This window comes from Tamandua tetradactyla, chromosome 6, assembly GCF_023851605.1.
Source record: "Tamandua tetradactyla isolate mTamTet1 chromosome 6, mTamTet1.pri, whole genome shotgun sequence".
NCBI classification, from domain to species: domain Eukaryota; kingdom Metazoa; phylum Chordata; class Mammalia; order Pilosa; family Myrmecophagidae; genus Tamandua; species Tamandua tetradactyla.
Window position 1 is genome coordinate 116,745,703 of NC_135332.1, and position 14,094 is coordinate 116,759,796.

The window sequence follows — 14,094 nt, forward strand, 5'->3', positions numbered from 1 at the left end:
ATATCTGCACTGTGGTCAGTGTATTCTGCTGTGTGGGGGTGGACTGTGAAGACCCATGGCCTGGCTGCCCCCCCCTCTATTATGTTGACGAATCACTGCACACAGTCATTTACATAACAGGGACAGACATTAAAGGTCAACAGAACCCCTCAGGGGAGCAAGAATGTCATTAAAACTCCCCAACCACAATCAACCTCACAAGACCCTGCTGCAACTCCATTGTCACACCCTGAGGACCAGAACCTTTATAAGCTGCTCCTGTGGCACTCCTCTCTCTTTCTTTTGTGCAGAACACTGACTTCCATTTCCCAGCTGACCACCATGGGGAAGAATCTCTTCCTGTTCATAAGTCCCTAATTAAACACATGAAGAGCCATGCCAGGCAGGTTATTTGGTCTTGGAGCTAAATGGGTTAGAACAGTATATGGTAAATGTTTTGTTGACATTATATTGTAAAACATGGTATGTTCAATGACATTTGTGGTGTGTTCAATGCACTGTGCAAAATTGCCACAAATGTGGTACATCTGATGATTTACGTCTCTGATTTTCATTTACTAAATCTGTGCCTTTAGTATACCCCTGAGATGTAATCAAGGGGATTCCTATTTGGCAAGCACGTGCTCCATCTGCATGGCCATAGCATCTCATCCAGTTGGGGAAATTACCAGCCAACTTGTCCCTCCACACTCTGGTGTAATGGGGCGGTGTGCCATCCTGTTGGAACCACTTTGAGTGAACTTCTAAACTGTCAGGACCAGAATTCATTGCTCACTTAATATGCTCAAATACATGCAAGACATGACTTTATAACCAACCATAAATAAGAGAGAGATTAGGTTCTAAGAAAAAGATTTGTATATCATGAGCATGATGATCATAACTAGAGCTAGGGGAGTAGATGGTATTTCATTTAGAAAAACATGTTAAGAAAGCATAGGAAAGGGCAGAGGCTAGAACACTGGAGAATACTTATATCTCAACCACCACTACTACCTCTAATGCTCCCCCTCAGGGATGTCTCTGTCCAGCAATAATTTCTCACCTAGAGATAGAGTCAAGGGACAGCAGGGAGGGAGAGCTGGTGGGTAAGGGAGGCCCATATAGTTTCAAATATTCCTAGCTGATCATAATAGGGATACATTAAAAAGGGACACTTTTTAAAAAGCCCTTAAGGGGGCTGCTTCTAGTTGAGAACGTCATATTTAGTAGAAAAGAGCAGAAAGAAGATATAGAAGAGAAAAGAAGCATGAAATAGAAGTGTTAAGAGAATCAGGAAGACAGGAGGGACTTGCAAGGACAGAATGATGAACTCTGCCAAATGCTATAGAGGGATTGAGGAGTGATCTTTGCATTGGATTTGTTGCTTCAAAAAGAGGCCCATGGCCACAAAACCTAGAGTCTAAAATCTAAATCTATGAGAACTGTAAAACAGCAATATACCATAAACAAGTTCAAAAGAAAAATTAAGAATTACAAAAATGTATTTGCAAGATATGGCCATCAAAGAGCTAATTTACTTACTATATTAGGAGCTTTTACAAACCAGTAAGAAAAAGAATGCCTTGAAGAAGCAATTTACTGAAAAGAATTCTAAAAGGCTTTTTAAAAAGTACTCAACCTCACTCACAAAAAAAAAAGCAAAGTAAAACAAAGAGACACCTTTCTTTTCCTATCAAATGGCAAAGATTTGTTTTAAATAACAATACAAAGTGTTTGAGATGCTATCAAGGCCTCTGGGAGGATCTCCAACAGGCAATTAGGTAAATAAACAATATGCATAATAAAGGTAGAAAATGCCTTTCATACACTTGCAGGAGTGTAAATCAGTATAACTTCTTTGGAGGAAAATTTAAAGAGTACCTATTTAAAGTTTAAAACTTGATTTGCCCTTGCAATGAATTAAAACATAATAAGGATTTTCTCACACTTTCCTCCCGCCTCAGCACCTGTAAGGTCAGCAGTAACATACTGGACTTCTGCATTGTCATGATGCCCCAGCATCTCAGGCCCCTTTGTTAGGTCCCTCAGTGACCACCCCGACCACCACCGTGCATATAAGAAAAACAGGAAGTGAGTATGTATGGTACTAATTCTTAATCCTGATCTTTGAACTTGGTTCTCAGAGTTCTCAGTTGGTTTCCCTCTAAATTAATTTGGGGAGAAATTTGTAAGTACTTGGAATAATTCAAGGAAATTCCTTCTGAGAAGGTGAGTTAGGGTGCTGGGGACTAATAAAAATTGATGAGTCCCTGTCTTTGATAGGATGACACCATGCAAACTGTGAGACAGTCCTAATATCATTTGAATTATTTTAAAGCTTGGTATTTGTCCCAGAATTTTCTGGCCTGTCATGGCAATGAAAATTTTGGGAGAGATTTAAAATATTTTCATTTTAAAGAGTGTGTGATAGGGTGGGCCACGGTGGCTCAGCAGGTAAGAGTGCTTGCCTGCCATGCCTGAGGACCTGGGTTCAATTCCTGGTGCCTGCCCATGTAAAAAAACACAAAAACAAATAAAGAGTGTGTGATACAATAATGTACTGGATTATTTTCCCATTTTATCATCCTATTTCAGTTTTTACTAATCTACTGCATCAATAAAATTCTGTAATTTGATGAGTGCCTTGTAAAGGTCCTAACTGAAAGGAAATTGGGAGAGATTTAAAGAAGGCCATAGGCTGGTTTCTTGGAGACTCGCACTAGTTGAATTGTTTCTGTGTACTCTGGGGAAGAAGGTTAACAGGGTGCTGGAATTCAAGACAGAGAAGGTGGCCCCAGCATCTATTAGAGCCTATATCTTCTTTCCCAATTATCTGATCTATTTCGCCTAAAGATGTGACATGGACAATTGGGAAAAACAGTGCCATATTCCCAGAGCAGCCCTAGGCAGTAACACCGAAAGGCATCTTGCTTTCTTAGAGAACTTTGTGGTGGAAAGGAGTGTATTTTCTAGATGAGTGAGCAAATATACCAATCTAGGCATATTAAAAGATCCCCATTGGGTGCATAGGCAGTAGTGCTGGAATGCTTACCTTCCATATGTGAGACCTGGGTTTGATTCCTGGACCATGCACCCCACCCCACCCCCAAAAAAGATCCCCATTGTGGCCATTATGATTCAAGATTTTCTGTAATGTACCAGGTCCAATGGGATAAGATTTTACATGAGACAGGAGCATAATTTTTGTACATGAAATAAGCTGGTGTGGTAGATGGTGATACACCATTAGCATTCTTAGATGAATTGGAATTTATTCTTTCAGTTAGTTCTGATAGTGAACAAGCCTAAATCCTAAAACTGAGAGAAATTTGGTCCAGTGTAATGTTTTACAGTGTGCCTTGCATGAGATACTTATTTTACCTGGTGGAAAACCTGTGCTCAGGGATCCCTAGTTGCAAAGAAATTTTCTTGAGCATGACTGGTGACCTGCATCAATCCAGCCCATCCATGAGCACCTTACTTTACACATTCACAGGAGTCTTGGTCTTTGGAAGCCAACACTTCTCATCAAAAGGAGGTAGGCACTCTAATAGTGTTTAAGTGCCTATCCCATGCACACCTAAAAAATTATTTGATTGCTCACAGTCAGTACAGAGCTCAAATTGATTGTTAGGGAGGTATGCCTCCACTGAAAAGAGCACAATACCAAAGTGGGAATTTTAAAAGATCCATTAGATGCACAGCTATATGATGATATTGTGAAACATTGATTGAACACTTTGGATGGTTACATGGTATGTGAATATATAATATATATCAATAAAAAATAAAACTAATTAAAATAAAAAGTTCCACTGTAGTTCTTAACAAAGAAGATCTTTGTATACCAAAAAGTGAAAACAAGAAGACTGCTACCACCAGCCCAAACCAAAGGGACCAAAGCTCAAATGCCCTCTGCCAGAATATACCCAAAGAAAGGCCAGAACCTCCACTGAAAAGAGGGAGATTTGGAACTGAAAGGACTCACCAACAGGAACCTAGGGCCACTGGGGAGATGACAGAGTGCAAGGGGCTCTTACAAATACAGTACTCAAATCCAACGGTGGCAGCAAAGTCAGGTCAGCGGTCACTTCAGACCCCATTTCTGACACTGTGATGGTTTGAGGCTGTTAGTACTCCCAGAAAATCATGTTGTTAAAGCTAATTCATTCCCGTAAGTGTGGACTCATTGTATGTAGGGTCTTTTGGTGAGTAGGATTTAATTTAAAATATGACCCAACTCATTCTGCGTAGGTCTTAATCCTCTTGCTGGAATTCTTTATAAATAGGATGAACACAGAAAGTCACAGAAGCAGAGAGGAAGCCACTGAAGCCTGTTGGAAGCAAAGAAACCCAGAAGAGAAGGGAGAGATCAGCAGATACCACCATATGCCTTGATTCATCTTGATGGTGCCTTGATTTGGACATTTTCACAGCCTCAGAACTGTAAACTTGTAAACAAATAAATCCCCATTGCTAAAAGCCAGCCCATTTCTGCATTTTGGCAGCCAAGCAGACTAAAACAGACACCATATAAAGCCAAGCAAGAAATAGCAAACTAAGTTGCAAGGTAACAAAAGCATGCATTTGGGGTATTAGAATTGCACTTCAGGGATCACATATTGAAATAGCAACCCAAATTGTGTCCCATCTTGGTGCTTCCAGGCAAGGATTTTTAAAAGGAAAATAAGATTATATAAGCTGTTTGTGATTGCTCCAAATATCCTTCAGGTTAGATAGTTTACTGAGTTCTTTATCTTGTAATTTGTTTATGGTGTTCAGATGTCCTAAGGATTTTGAGAGACATTGTTGCTTGAGGCTCATGTATAAAATGGAAATAAGTATTCCATTAACTGTTAACTGGCTTGTTGGGGGAACTAAATAAGATAACTCACATATACTGCTTACAGCAGTGCCTAGCACTTAAGCAGCACCCAAAGAACACCACCTATTAACTATAACCATATAGTCTCAAGTATCACAAAACCAAAGGAATGCTGGCTTTAAACATTACTGGATCCAGTGGCTCAAGGCAACACTCTTTTCTCTCTTCTGCTTTCTCTGTGTTGGATCCATTCCTAAGCAGGATCTCCTCGATAGTGGTAAGGTGGCTGCCAACAGCTCCAGGAGTGTTTTCTCAGAAATCTGAATGAAAAAGCATGGCTCCTTATTATTCACAGAGCTGAGTCTCATTGTCTCTATGCTATTCCTAGCCTTAACCAATCACTGTGATTGCAAACCTCCAGTTGGCCCAGTCTTTTTTACCATGAGTGGGGAGGATTCACCCAGCCCAAACTGGCTTAAAAGCAATGGATGGATACACTAGTGTAACTGTCCAGAAACCCACAACCTCCAGATGGGTCCCTGGACCAGATAAGTTCTGAAACCTAGAGGGTTCAGCCTCTCCAGAATATCAGATAGTTCCATCTCCATACCCCAAATTATTGACAGACTCTTCCAACATGAAAAAGTTAGAATGCCATAGCCCAAACACCCCTAAAGAGAGGGATAGAAAGATCAAAGGCAATGGTGGGGTTATACAGAGAAGATAGGATTTAACAAATGAATATGATGGCCAAATCATTAAATATATTTTAGCATCCAGTATCTTAGAGCAGCTTGAGGTAAAAACCTAACATTGTGGAATTGTAACCCATGTCAAACTTTAAAACATGTTCTACAACAAAATGTGTATTGTGCCTTGAAATTTATTGCTTTTTTCGTGTATATGTCATTTTTCACAAAAAAGAAAAAAAGTCGATTATAATGATAACAAAATATTTATTGCTTCTAGCTTTCGATATTCCAGAGCAACTAGAAGGAAAAATCTGAGAGGATCATATGGTACAAATTCTGGGATCTCTCCTGTTGAGGGGTTCTTTGGGAACTATTGTGTGTGGGTTTTTTTTTTGGTATATATGATATATTTACAATAAAATAGTTATTTTAAAAAAGTGATGGATGGAGGGTGTGGGTGTGGGATGTTTCCTTGAGAAAAATCAGGACGTCACTGTAAGAGAAGACTGAATGGAAGCTGGCAAGGAAAATGACAGAGACCTACCTACCCCAGGGTAAGAACTATTTTAGCCAAACACCTCTTCCCCTGGAAGCACCCTTTAGAGAAACTCCATAATTTCCTCCTTTGTCCATTCAATGCCTAAAATTGTGAATATAAAGAAATTCCTTCTTTTACATAACTTTGAAATTTTATAAGGAACTAAAACTCATTTTCTCTTATGAGACTCTAGAGTCATTTTCAAGAAGAAGATGTTCACACTACTTGTTGACTGTGTGGCATTTAGCTTTCTAGGTCACAGGTGCTTTGTAAAATACCAGGGTTGCCCTAGAGGATCACAAAAGGTCCTCTAAACATCTGTGATTTCTAAGAACAATAGCAAGGACTGAACAGAAACTTTGCTTGTAATCATCAATTCTATGAACCCTGGAAAATTCTTCCTTTTATCTGGCCAGTTCTTCAGAGCTCATTTCTAAGCAACTGAGAGCAGGGTGTCTTGATTTAGAAGGCAGTCGCTAGATCCAAAGTGCCTGTGTTCAAATCCTGCCTCTCTACATTACAGGCGGGTGATGTTAGGCAAGATGCATAACTTCTCTGAACCTCTGTAAAATGATGGTAGGTTATAAGGCTCTACCTCACAGGGCCATTGTGATGGCTAAAGTATTAAGTACATGAAAATATCTGAAAGTATCTGGTACTGGCATGTTAGTAGTTGTGTTAGCCAATTCAAAGTAAGCAACACCACCACTAGTGAAGAAAGATAGTGGAAGCCCTAGGAGCAGGCCATATTTTTCATTTAAAAATTCCATTTCTTGATGAATATGCAACTAAGTGATGATATTGTGAATTACTGATTATATATATAGAACAGAATGATCACATGTTAATGTTTTAGTTCGTTTGTTGTTAATTTAATTGATTAATTAAAAAAAGTTAAGAAAAAAGTTCCATTTCTCCTTCCAAAGGCCCTTCTAACAATAAGGATATTATTATTCTTTTTCTTGAATTCATCAACAAGCATTTGAAACTTGATAATTAGCTAAATAAAAGTTTCAGTGAAGACCCCTTTAGCCCAAGTTACATCAGAAATAGCAAAAGAAAGAACTATGAAAGCCCACTGTACTCAGGCATTTTCCATGTAGACAAAACTTCAGCTTGTCATAGGCATACTGCTAAGTCTCCAGCCACAGCTGGTTCTAGCAGTTTCATCCGTGTAGTGGATATCCTGGCCCCATCACCTAGAGGTCCCTCAGATCCACACTACTATCAAACAGATAAACCTCTAATGACACACCAAGGAACTATTTGGTTCATCTAAATTGTTCCAAATCCCAGTATCTTTACAGCATCTGAAAAACATGTGTTATCTGAATGAAAATGTGGATGATATTTTTTAATATACCAGTATATATCCAGGATTATTTTAAAAATGAATTATTTGTTAGGTATTTAAATTTTAAGGGTTATCACCATCTTTCAAAAATTAACCGTTAGTGAAAAGAAAAGATACATGGGTTAATTATTAACTAATCAAAATGTTATAGTTAAGTTCACCAGGATCAAAATTCACAAGGCAGCACTATACTATTCATTAATAACATCTTGGCATTAAATTAAATGTGACTGAATATTGTTAAGCCAAACCAGGAACAAGGCTGAAAACCTCCAGGAAAGTTATGCAGAAACAGAATAAACCCGAGTCAAGGTTCCAATGTTTCGGCAAGTAGGTTTTATTTGTCTGTGGCCATAGGGCTCAGCTGAGTAACCTCTGAAAGTCTGAGTCCCGAACAGGGGTTGTCACAGGTTTTAAGGGAAGTGCTTGGCCATGTGCTGATGTACAGAAGGGGAGGGGTCTCTACAGGAACTTTTCTTATCATGCCTACGTGCAGTTTCAAATGTTCCCGGGGTGAGGGAGATGTCCCAAAGGGGAAATGGCCTGAGTAAACAGGGGCCTGCCTGCTGTGAGAGGAAATGGCTTGGGCAAACAGGGGCTGCCAGCTACATTTCCCCCTTTGATAGTTGGCCATGTCAGTGGCCAATGGCATCACCTAAATTTCATTCTTTTCTTGTTGCAGGTGTGGTGTGTCTTGATTTGAGCTGGGCATGGGAAACAAGGTAGACATGCAGGGTTTAGGCCCTTGCAAAGGTAGTGGTGGGGGGTGAGGGTCTGTGCCCCACCTCTGTCGGCCTCAGGTTTTCTCCTGATGGCCCCTTTGTGACTGTGCCTGTCTCAGATTGTTCCTTCCCTGAGGAATCTTACACATCTTTGGCTAACCAGCCATCCTCTGGGGCCAAGCAGGGTGATGTGAGGTGTACAAGTGAGGGAGGGGCAACACCCCTCAAGAGGGTCCAATCTGTCTCCTTGACAGCCTATGGCCCTGGCCTCCATGCCCAGCACCTGCCTTGGGATTCCCTCACCTGCCGGGGGCCTCCAGCTCTGGTCACACGTTTTGGGGAACCCAGGTTTTTTCTCTACTGAGGGCCCAGCTTATAGCTTTAGGCAAGAGACAAACTGTGTGGCACCAGCTCCCAGGAGGCTTCCACCTTAACACAGCCAAGACTCCTCACTGATCTCATACACTTCGCACTACCAGGAGGGCTGCACCAGGAAAGGTGTCAGATTCAGCAGGGAGTAAAACTGTACATGGGTTGAAGGTCAGGTGGACTTGGGAACTGTTTCCCTTTCTAGGGGTAATGGCGATAGCCTGCTGCCCTGGAGTAGTGAAAACAGTGCTACTGAACCTGGTAAGGTGGGATTATAGCACCTTTAGGGTGCATACAGAATACTGGGTTCTGTTAAGAATTCAGGTCTGAGAACTGCCCTGACATGAATACTGGTTCTAGAAAACTGTGGTAGTTTCCACCTTTTTCCCAATATAGGTGGTCTTGAGGCATCCCTGGCATTCACCATTCTCCTTAGAAGGGATTTTGGCCATGCCAAGCAGAAATAGAGGAGTGAGGCACATGGTGCTGGCTATAGGGAGTGCCACCACATGAATGTACAATTAACCTCAGGGAAGGAAAGGAGACACACATTCTGGGTAGCAGCTAGGAAGGGGGAAGTTACCTGGGTAAGAGGGATCCACCAAATTAGAATAAAGTTGGTTTTCGGAAAAAACTCCAGGTGACCTATTTCCAAGAGGGCTAAAGCTGCTAAATGAAAGACAAATGCAAAGAGCAAGAAAAGACAATTAGTCCACAGACCTGGCACGCCAGGGTGTCCATGTATCGATTCCTCAATTTTCGGCCATGCTTAAATCAGTCAACTTCCAGGGTGACTGAAGCAGGGCTCGGAAGTTTCCTCAGGCTTCGGCTGTGTGTTGAGTGACTGCTTCCGGTGAGCTAGAGCAGGGCAATGATGGTCATTTAGGCCTCAATCGCGGGGTGGTCAGCTGATCTTGGCTGCAGTGGAGAAGGGCACAGTTGCTTCCAGAAAATGATGTGTGTCACGTGCTCAGGTTCAGGGGTGCACTCCCAGGGGTATCTGCAGTGGCCGTCTTGACCCAAGAGTGGTGAATCCACAGGACAATCTCCGTGACTCTGACAGCTGTTGGGGTTACTAAAACAGCATGGTAAGGATGTCTCCACTGAGGTTGGAGGGGGTCTTTTTTCCGGTCTGTTACCCATACCATGTCCCCTGGCTCAAACTCATGTAATGGAGGGTAGATGCTAAAGGGTTCAAGTACTGCTTCCAATACTTTCCCTTTTAGTTTACCTAAAAGTTTTCCTAGCTTTGACCATGATTTCCTTTTTCACAAACCTTCAGCAACTTGCAATATCTCTCCAGGCTTTGTCTTACATTTTCCTCATTCTGTAACATCCATTTATTTTATCTTAGGACAAAACTACTCTCTTTTCCCTTTTAGTAAAACACACCTTCTATATTCCTCATGCTTCAAGCAAACATTTTACCACATACAATTACTATCAAAATTAAATTCATCAGAATAATGTTAAATGCTTAAAATGCTTCAGTTGATGTATATTTGAAACCTCAATATGCAATTTTTAAATAACAACTAATGGCACATATCAAAACTTTTTCAAAAAACTTTAAGGATAAAGCTTGCAAGAAAGGAGTTTCTCAATATTAAACAGCTTCCCCAACTCAAAAATATAAAACATAAAACCAAAGGGGAACCACAAATTTGGAGTCAAAGACAATGGAGCTTGGCTTAATCACTTTATCTGGAAGAAAGGGATTAAATGAGTGTACAGAGGTGCCAAGGGAGCTGGACTCAGGTCTTCTGCCTTGCCAGAAGTAAAAGCACTATTTACTTTATGATTATAACTTGGTTTACATTTTTTTCATGCATTCTCTTTATCTCATTTTTTGACAAAACATTAATACTTTTTTGGTTGACCCCAGCTTCCAGCAGGGCTTGGAACGTGTCTCTGTGGGAAATTTTGCTACTGGTATTGGGGAACCATTTCCCATTATATCTTTTGGCCGTTCCTTCCCCTGTATTTCAGTCTCCCATGTCTCCCAGCTCTGCCATTTTATTTTAAGACATTGTTAAGCAGATTGTCTGTTTTTCCTAATAATAAAGTCATTATCAAGTGTTTATATGCTGGAGGTGCTGCCTTAATGATAGCATTTCTTTGTGAAGCATTGCCAGGGAGGAGGTGGTATGTGTCGGCCTCTCCCAACACAATTGCTGATGTTATAACTTCCTTTTTCAATCTCTATATAGCATTTCCCAAAGTGCACCAGGGTCTACAATTTCGTGACTACATAGTGTCATCAGGGCATTGCTCATTACACCCTTGTGCAGCCAATGCCAGCAAGTTAGAACTATTCCAGTCTGCCAACTAAACTCCTGAAAATCAGTCTGTATAAAGGGATTGGTGCTGATTCCTACAAGTTTCATGCAATCAGCATAGTCCAGCACCACTCCTCCAGCTCCTACATCATCAATTCTGACCATCCAGGCAATTAATGACTCACTAGTTTTCTGAGTAAAACAGTCATTTTTTTGTTCTTTTATAGTGGTTTTGAAAGTAACTCAATTGCCCTGTTTCTGTTCTTTTTGCCTTTGTATTGGGCAAGTTCCTATTTCTGGAGGATATTTACTCCTTTCTTTCTGACAAACTTTCTAATCTAAAGTATTCCCGTATTTTTTTTCATCATCTGCCTCACCCCACACATCACCATCAAACTTATCAGGGTCCCAATTAGCAGTGGCAGTGGCTAGTACCACATGTACTTTCCCTTTGTTTACTTTACCTCATCTCTTTTTATATTTATATTAGGCCACATGGACTGTGACCCTTTCAGCTACTGACTGATAATTGCAAATTTGATTTTCAAAAATGAAATTTTGATTCTGCAGCAGGGACAGTTTTTCCTATACTTCTGCCAATTCCTTTTCATAATTCACTTTTTTCAGAGATTGCTTGATCTTTCTGTTCACACATTTTTCTATATTCCATTAACAAAGCCTACCCTCTTCTACAAACTCCAATAATTTATTTCCCTTTTTCTAATACAATGTTTTCTAAACACAGAGCAATCTGAATAGGCTTTCCCTGTTTAATTCTATTCCCCCAATCATCACAGGATCCTGTGCATTTTGCCTATTCCTTTGCAGGTGAGGAGTAAGATAAATCATCCCATCCTGGGATTTCCTGTTTTGTTTTGTTTTGTTTTACTTTGGGCTTAGCGGACTTTTTCCAAAATGACATTATCTCCTGATCTATGTCCAAAGCTTATGGCTCACTATTATTCTATTTCAAGTAAATCTTGAAGAGGGGTTACTTACTAAAAATTCCCAAATGTCTAATAGGATTATAAAGTACAAACCATGGAGACAGAACATTTAAATCCAAAGCATTCTGCATACAAAAAAAGACAAGAAGCCAGCATCTTAAAATTTATCAAGAATGGTCCTAATAAAGCCTTACAATATTCAGGAGAACATAGTCCGTATTTTCCTTTTATTGATACATAGTATCCTTCTTTGTTTCTTTTAACTGTTTTACATTTGAAGTCTAATTTGTTGGATATTAGTATAGCTACCCCTGCTCTTTTCTAATTGTTATTTGCATGAAATATCTTTTCCCAACCTTTCACTTTCAACCTATGTTTATCTTTGGGTCTAAGATGTGTTTCCTGTAGACAGCATATAGATGGGTCCTGTTTTTTAATCCATTCTGCCAGTCTATGTCTTTTCACTGGGGAGTTTAATCCATTAACATTTAGTGTTATTACTGTATGGGTAGTACTTTCTTCTACCATTTTGCCTTTTGGATTTTATATGTCATATCTAATTTTCCTTCTTTTTACCTTTATTCATAGTCTTCCTTTCTACACTCTTCTCCACACCTCTCTCTCCTGTTTTTTCCTATGTGTCTCAAGTGCTCCCTTTAGTATTTCTTGCAGAGCTGGTCTCTTGGTCACAAATTCCCTCAGTGATTTTTTGTCTGAAAATGTTTTAATTTCTCCCTCATTTTTGAAGGACAATTTTGCTGGATATAGAATTCTTGGTTGGCAGTTTTTCTCTTTTAGTAATTTAAATATATCATCCCACTGTCTTCTTGCCTCCACGGTTTCTGCTGAGAAATCTATGCATAGTCTTATTGGGCTTCCCTTGTATGTGATGGATTGCTTCTCTCTTGCTGCTTTCAAGATTCTCTCTTTCTCTTTGACCGCTGACATTCTGATAAATAAGTATCTTGGAGTACGTCTATTTGGATCTATTCTCTTGGGGTATGCTGCACTTCTTGGATCTGTAATTTTAAGTCATTCCTAAGAGTTGGGAAATTTTCAGTGATAATTTCCTCCATTAGTTTTTCTTCTCCTTTTCCCTTCTCTTCTCCTTCTGGGACACCCACAACCCGTATATTCCTGCACTTCATATTGTCATTCAATTCCCTGAGTCTCTGCTCATATTTTTCCATTTTTTCCCTATGTTTCTTTTTCTTGTCAGATTTCAGATGTCCTCCAGTTCACTAATCCTATGTTCTTCCTCTCCAAATCTACCATTGTAGGTTTCCATTGTTTTTTTTATCTCTTCTACAGTGCCTTTCATTCCCATAAGTTCTGTGATTTGTTTTTTCAGACTTTTGATTTCTTCTTTTTGTTCATTCCTTGCCTTCTTTATATCCTCCCTCAATTCATTGATTTGGTTTTTGATGAGGTTTTCCATGGCTGTTTGTATATTCTGAATTAATTGTTTCAGCTCCTGTATCTCATTTGAATTGTTGGTTTGTTTCTTTGACTGGGCCATAGCTTCAATTTTCCTGGTGTGATTTGTTATTTTTTGCTGGCATCTAGACATTTAATTACCTTAATTAGTTTATTCTGGAGATTGCTTTCACTTCTTTTACCTAGGATTTTCTTGCTGGATGAATTTGTTGTCTATCTGTTCTTTGACATTCAGTTCAGCTTTTTCTGGACCTCTAGTTTAGGTTTTGTTTAACAGAGGAGAATTTTTCAGTTCTTGTTTTCTTGTTTCTTGTCCTGCTTGTATGGTGCCTTTTCGCCCCCACCCTTAGGAGGGTCTGCATAGGTATTATAGACCCCAGCTGGATTTTCCCTGACCAAACTGGCCTCCTATCAGGAGGAAAGAGTCACTTGAGTTGGTTTACCCTGAGGGTGAGACCCAGTTGGTTGAAAGACTTTCCTGTGAAGTCTCTGGACTCTGTTTTTCTTATCCTGCCCAGTATGTGGTGCTTGACTGCCTGCAGGTCCCACCAGCATAAGATGATGCAGCACCTTTAACTATGGCAGACTCTCCCTGCTGGGGGCATGGTGGAGACAGAGAAGAGGTTGTAGGCTGGTTTTAATGGCTTCAAATTACCAAGCTCTGGTGTCTGAATTCCTTAAGGGAGGGATTCCACCTGAGTTGGGCTTCATCCCTCCCCTTTGGAAGGCACAGGCTCCAGACAAGCCCTCAAACAAGCTTGTTTCTGCCTGTGCCTGGGGCAGTTGCAGCCTGAGAAGTTCTGCTGCTGTATCCAAAGACAGTCAAGCCTTTGTACAAACACAGCCACAAAAACCTCTGTTTCTTTCCTTTTTTTCTTTTTCTATCAGCCCAATGAGCTACCTCCACTTTGACCAGGTTCACCTGAGCTGGGGGCCTATTTTTAGTAGT

General features: G+C 40.2%; 1 long non-coding RNA gene across 1 annotated transcript in view; it reads right to left on the reverse strand.

Annotated features, from left to right (window-relative positions):
• LOC143686307 (uncharacterized) overlaps positions 1-3,089 on the reverse strand; it is a 33,671-nt gene extending 30,582 nt beyond the window's left edge. Inside the window, exon 1 of the long non-coding RNA XR_013177017.1 lies at positions 3,035-3,089. This is a non-coding gene — a long non-coding RNA (uncharacterized LOC143686307). The remainder of the gene's footprint in view (positions 1-3,034) is intronic.
• Between the last annotated feature and the right edge of the window lie 11,005 nt (positions 3,090-14,094).